The sequence below is a fragment of the Sinocyclocheilus grahami genome, unplaced genomic scaffold (genome assembly GCF_001515645.1).
Source record: "Sinocyclocheilus grahami isolate Dianchi unplaced genomic scaffold, SAMN03320097.WGS_v1.1 scaffold100.1, whole genome shotgun sequence".
Lineage (NCBI taxonomy): Eukaryota > Metazoa > Chordata > Actinopteri > Cypriniformes > Cyprinidae > Sinocyclocheilus > Sinocyclocheilus grahami.
The window spans coordinates 691,613-698,305 of record NW_015505279.1 but is presented as its reverse complement, the minus strand read 5'-3'; the positions used below and the strand labels follow the sequence as shown (position 1 = coordinate 698,305).

Sequence of the window (6,693 nt, the reverse complement as noted above, 5' to 3'; positions counted from 1 at the left end):
TGTTTCTCCCCGGTTCTGCTGCATGCGTCACTGCGCCCAGGGCTGATGTCGGCGGCTCTGATCAGGAAGAAGTTGTTACACGTGAAGTCACCGGAGTGACCGGACACTGGAAATATCAGCCCGAGTCACAAGTTGAAGCAAGATCTTCTTGACCGTTGTCCATCATTCCCGGGAAGACTGACAGAAGAGGAGTGCGGGTACGTGTGTGTGTGTCATGATGTTACACTATTCACACCGTGTGTGTGTGTGTGTGTGTGTGTGTGTGTGTGTGTGTGTGTGTGTGTGTGGTGCTGGGATGACAGTGTGATGTGGATCAGGAATCTGTAGGGGTCTGTCTGGACCTGTTCCTGGACCATCACAGGGATAGCTTCTGATGAAATACTCCGGAAATGATCACTTATTTTTAATAAGGAACAATGCTACAGTTGTAAGCATGCTTTTCTAAAGCCTCACAATCTTATAAATGAAAGCACGTGTGGTTTAAGAGCCAGGTGTATCCTACTTCAGATTTTGCTATAATATAAAAAAGAGTTCATATGGTTGTTCATATAACTTTTAGTGTTTGCAACAGTTATAGTCTGTTGTATCATTTACAAAAATACAATGGTAGCATGTGCAGTGATGGTATCAGATGGCCCTTTGATATTCATGTTTTCAAGGTTCTTCAGCATGTTTTTACATGGTAATTATAATGTAATAATGCGTTTATGACTCGTAAGAAAGGGGAATAGCCTTGTTACACCACTTTGTATAGTTTCAGTAAAGTAAAGATGAGTTTTAGTTAATGAATTGTGTGTATTGAAATCATTCTGCTGCATGCAGCATTGTGTGGAGAGCTGTATGAACTAGGGGTTGAACGAGTTCAGATGTTTTTAAAGTAGATATTTAGTAGTCGAGTCGATTAGTCGCTGATGGCGTCACTGATGAACAAATAAGCCTGAACCTTGAGCTGAGACTTTAACACCTCATGCACAGCTGTGGCCTATGATATATAAAGTACTGCCCACAGTGCTACTGCTCCTATAACAGCCCATTTATCAGTTCTTTTGTCTTAGGGTCCTTATATTTCTCACAGATTTCTGCTCGTTCTGAATCAGATCCAGATAAAGTAGCAAAGTAAAGATTTATATGAATGCATACTAAGAAATATATGCAAGAACCGTTCAGTTTCTAAGCTATATTACTGAGAAATCACAGAACAGTGTTGACGTACATTTCCACGCTGCTGAATTACAATGCAGCGATGAACTTACCTGTACAATAAGCTGTTTAAAACGTGCATTCTACCGTTCGGTTTCGAGCATCCAGGTGGTGTAATCACATGTGTCTTGTGGAGCGCTTTCGGAGTATGCATTTATTTGTCATTTTAACTGTGTGGAAACTGAGCGTAAATGTGGAGTTCAAAGTTGTCCTGTTGCGCCCTCTATAGGACCCGTGATTAGTCGACGTCAAGCTTAAAGCATCACGGCAGAGCATTTGTCGACTAATCGACTAGTGCAGTGTTTCCCAACCTTTTTGTAGCCACGGCACAGCTTTGATCAGGAAAAAAAAAATCCCAGGCACACCACTAGGCACTGAAATATAGCAAATTCGCACAAACATTGCTTCAAATGGCATATTAAAACTAGATATTATATTAAAACTGGACATTATATTAAAAGTAGTACTCATATTTAATGTGAAATTTGAGCAAAGTCATAGGTAGCTTTATGTTGTTGGTGATGATAAAACAACAAATTTACATATCGTTGCTATCGGGCAGAAACCTTGTATGTCCAAGACCACTACCATTCTCAGGAAACCCTGCTGAAAAAAAACAGCTAAAACCAGCCTAAGCTGGTTGGCTGGTCTTAGCTGGTTTAAGCAGGAAGTAGCTGGTTTTAGTTGGTCTCCCAGCCTCACCAGCTAAAGAACCGGCCAAAACCCCTCTAAAACCAGCCTGCTGACCAGCTGTGATGGTTGGCTGGTTTTAGCAGGGGGTTTTTTCAGCAGGGAATGTAAACATTTCCTTTTTTTTTTTTTTGATAATTAAACACTGCGTCGTCAGTGTTGGTATTGTGGCTTTATATATGATCAGACATTTGCATGTGCCATTATAATATTATAGGTGGGGTAAGTGATTTTTCAAAAACGCTTTAGAAAACAGATTCGGGCCGAATAGCAAAACAAACTTGTAGCCAATCAGCAGTAAGGGGCGTGTCTACTCATGATGTGGAGGAGAGAGTGTTCAGTGCACGGGACGGACATTAGCGAGCCGAGCCGAGCGACAGAAAGATAGAGATGGCGGATAAAAAACAAAAGAGGAAAACGTCTGCAGCACAAAAGAAGGCTTAAGGCAATAAGGCAAGAAGTAGGACCAGTGTAAATATCAGATCAGTTTTCCAGCGCTGGAGAGAACTCAAGGAGCGGAAGGCCTGCGATCGGACGCCGAGCTTGCTTTGTTTCTTCTCGATAGGTGAGTAACACCGTGTCTGCGCCGCAACAGCTAAAGTCTGTCTAGTACACTGGACGCTACAAAGCGACCACTGAAAATCATTTCTTTCTGTCTGGGATTTATGTATATATAAATATATATATATATATATATCTATGGTGTAGACAGCATCATTGATTATAATGAGTTCTATAGTATTTTGTTGCGCCGCGCCACTCGCGTCTGGTGTAGACACGGTGTAACATTGGTTTTGCTTTGTTTCACAGAACTAATCGTTGCCTGGGTTGCGTACGTATGTGTGGGGCGGAGCTATCAAAATAGGGGCGAGACCCTTTTGGGGTAGGGGTGTGTTTGTTTTGGTGATTTCAAATGTCAACATTAGCTTCCAGAAATCACTTACCCCACCTTTAACATTTTATGAAAATCAAGCTCAAATGGAGTTACGAGGTTTTTGACCAGCGAATGCCAGAGACCTGTGTATTGTCCGTCATTAAAACGGCTGCATCTGAGGCAGTGAGTGCATTGCATTACATTTAAATCAACTTACAGGTTATAAAGTTTATTGTAGCTAAATGGGCGCTCAGTTTTTTGTTGTTGAATACATTTGGCCAAAATCTCGTGATATAAAATATGAAGTGCTATGCACAGGATAGGCAATATAAAACAGGATATTAGCTAGGCCTACACCTAGGCTGCAAATGCTAAGACTCTTCTCTGCTCTTTAAACTCACAAAAACATTAGCATTTATAGACAGTGTTTCTGGGGTAAAGAAAACGCTGTACTTATTCAAACATCAGTTCTTCATGTACCTTTGCACTGTGAACAAGCAGAGATCTGTCTCCAGACTGCATGGCACTTATCTCTGAATGTTATGAGGTTATGAGGTTTCGCTGAAGGATCTGATAGCGTTACTAGGTTTAGTCACAAGCTCTTTTGAATGCTGTTCATTGGTTAAATATTTGTAAAAACCCACAAAAAGACGTAAATATGACTAGGATTGCCTTAAAATAATAATAATAATAACGAAATATAATAGAAATTAAGCTTTGACATTTTTCCACAGCAAAACTGACGTTGGGCTAGTCTGTGCAACCCCTAGTATGAGCACACAGGCCTTCACTCCCAGCTGGATGAGAAAAATCCCAATTATTCTGCCACTTTTACTTTCTGTTCCAGTGCAGAGACCATGTGCTGAGATATGATTGGAGGAAAGCTGCTGTCATCCTATTGGCTCATAATTCAATGAGGAAATACTGTACAAGAGAGTGCAGAGAGCATATAAGACGCTTAAGGCATACTTAAAAATGCATGCATATCATCGCATTAGATACAAAATATCAAAGCAAATGCCGTTTATTTTAAAGAAAGATAAGACAATCAGACTTCAAGGAAAATGTATCTCCGTTAGAACATTGTTAGATTTGAACTTATACAGCAATTAGGAAACAAATATTGTTTAAAATGCAGACAAATACTATTGTAATTACTGTTATTTGATCATCTGCATATTTAATGTGATTCTTGACACCTGTGGTTCCTACTACCTGCTAGTGTAACTTGAGGAAAACTGACTTCATACATCCACTACAAAAAAAACACACCAGCTGATTAAAATATACTGGACAAAATCAAGGAAGGGAAGTTAGTGAAGACCCTCGTGGAAAAGAAGTATGCTTAATTGCATTGAATGTTCACTTGTGTGCTTCAAATCCCAAAAGTATATTTAAAAAATCAAAACTAAACTGCAGATAATATAATATACACTTTCATGACTGTCATTTCTTAACACACTTAAGTACATAATGTCAAATTGAAAGTTTTACTTTAACGTACATTTTATTTTCAAATGATATTTTGTTATGCTTTAAACAATAAAGCACATGCAAAGTTCAATTTTAACTGTAGTTTGTTATTCAGTATACTAAAGTTAATATACTTTAAATGTACTAAATTGCAACTTCATTTATTACAAGTGTATTTAACATTAATACACAACATTTTAATAGAAATGTCATTAAGGTATATTTTAGTTTTTTTTGCTGAATTTTGTCAGCACATTCTGCACTTCAACTATATTTCAAGACAACAGAAGTAATTATGAAATTACATATAAAGATGTACTTAAGTCCTACTTAAGTGGGTCAAAAACACTCTGAAGTTCCACTGTTCGTATTTAATATAAATTTAAACTATAATACGGTTTAATTTATTTTCAATGAACATGCCTGCAGTTAAGTGTCCATCATGTAATTCGGATTATTCTTTTGAAGTATATTATTTCTGTAATAAGTGCTCTTTTTAAAAGTATGCTAAAGTCTACTTCTTTTTCACTATGGGAGAAATCTCCTGCAGCATTTGATGCCACTTGCATTAATATTTAGTATCTAATTCAATGACATTCCAAACAATTTTGGAGCCACTGTATTTATAAAGATGTGGCAGTGTTACTCTTTAGGTATATAATATCCACTAGAGTCTCTTTCTTTTCTGTGAGTGTGTGTGTGTGGATGTAAGGCACCAGTGAGTCGTTCTACTTCCTGCATTGCTAAATATAACATAAATCTGCCCAAACTACGGAAGTGCCGTGGCGCCCCTCTGTGAGAATGGAGCTCATACCTGCTGCGTGCCCCAGCAGTCCAGCACAGCCCTCCAGGATCCATAACTACTGCACTGAAAATGAGAAACTAACGAACAATGCACCAGCAACAATTTGCTCTGTCTTTCTCTCCTCTGTGTCTGCTTTAATGCATTTCTAATTTGTGAGCATCACAAGTACAGAGAGACACTGTGGGGATGTTTGTCTGTAACGGATATTTTTATTGGTTTTATTTTATTCAGCTGCTAGAGTGTTTTGGTTGGCTAAGATGTTACTATGCGTTGACTATGGCTTTGTGGGTGGTTTCTAGAGCGTTGCTTAGGTGTTTGAGTGGTTGGCATGTTGCTGTGCATTTGCTTATTACAAAGTGCAATTTTTACAAATATAAATAATAGGGCTGGGTAAAAAATATCGATTTCTCGATATTAATCGATTCTCATTTTTACGGAACGATGTCCATTCTTAAAGGGATAGTTCTCCCAAAAATGAAAATTTGATGTTTATCTGCTTACCCCCAGGGCATCCAAGATGTAGGTGACTTTGTTTCTTCAGTAGAACACAAACGAAGATTTTTGCAGTCTATCAGTCATATAGAGTTAAAAATCATCATTTGTGTTCTACTGAAGAAACAAAGTCACCTACAGCTTGGATGCCCTGGGGGTAAGCAGATAAACATAAAATTTTCATTTTTGGGTGAACTATCCCTTTAAATTCTGAGAATCGATTAGTCTAGCCTGTTTTCAGATAATGGACAGAACATTGAAGGGTACTTCCCATCCAATAAATCGCAATAAGCATTGTGCTTTTTGTACTTTTCATATGAAACAAAGTCTCATATTTCAAATTCTGTCCATTGTATTGCAGTATTTAAACAATAAATGCCATTTTGGTGCTGTTTAATGTGGAGTGACAGATCGCTGTAGCGCCTCAGTTCGACAGACGCAGCAGCGCGAGGCACACGTGAACTGATCATCTCCTCCACATTAATACCAGTTTCAGCACAAAATAAACATGACTAAACATCCGAAGGTCAGTTAAAAGAAAGAGTACAACTTTACAATCCACATCCTGTCTCATGTAATCGCTCAATCAGTGTTTCAGCCTCGCAAAGATGTCAATATAACGACTTGTAAACAATATGCCACCTAACGTCACATTTACCTCACCTCAGAAAAAAAAACATATTCGGTGACCATAAATTCATTAGTCAGCTAGAAAAATAAACTGTAGAGAATGCATTTTGCTCAAAGGGGTCCTATTATGCTCTTTTACAAAGTCTTAATTTTGTTTTGGGGTGTACTAGAACAGGCTCTCATTCTAGGTTGTTCGAAAAATACATTATTTTGTACATATTTTACATTATTACAACACCTCTCTCCCCAGTCTGGCATGAACGGCTCAATAGTTCCTGTATCAAATGAAGGCCCGCCTTCTGAAATATGAAATGTGCTGTGATTGGTTAGCTGGGCCAGTGTGTGTTGTGATTGGTCAGCTGGGCCAGTGTGTGCTGTGATTGGTTAGCTGGGCGAGTGTGTGCTGTGATTGGTTAGCTGGGCCAGTGTGTGTTGTGATTGGTCAGCTGGGCCAGTGTGTGTGCTGTAATTGGTCAGCTGGGCCAGTGTGTGTTGTGATTGGTCAGCTGGGCCAGTGTGTGCGCTGTAA

At 38.8% G+C, this 6,693-nt stretch overlaps 1 protein-coding gene across 1 annotated transcript in view; it reads left to right on the top strand.

Moving 5' to 3' along the window:
• Nucleotides 1-6,693, top strand: part of map3k20a (mitogen-activated protein kinase kinase kinase 20a) — a 40,708-nt gene continuing 34,015 nt past the window's right edge. Inside the window, exon 1 of the mRNA XM_016276280.1 lies at nt 1-197. The gene's annotated coding sequence lies outside the window, so the exon portion shown is untranslated. The remainder of the gene's footprint in view (nt 198-6,693) is intronic.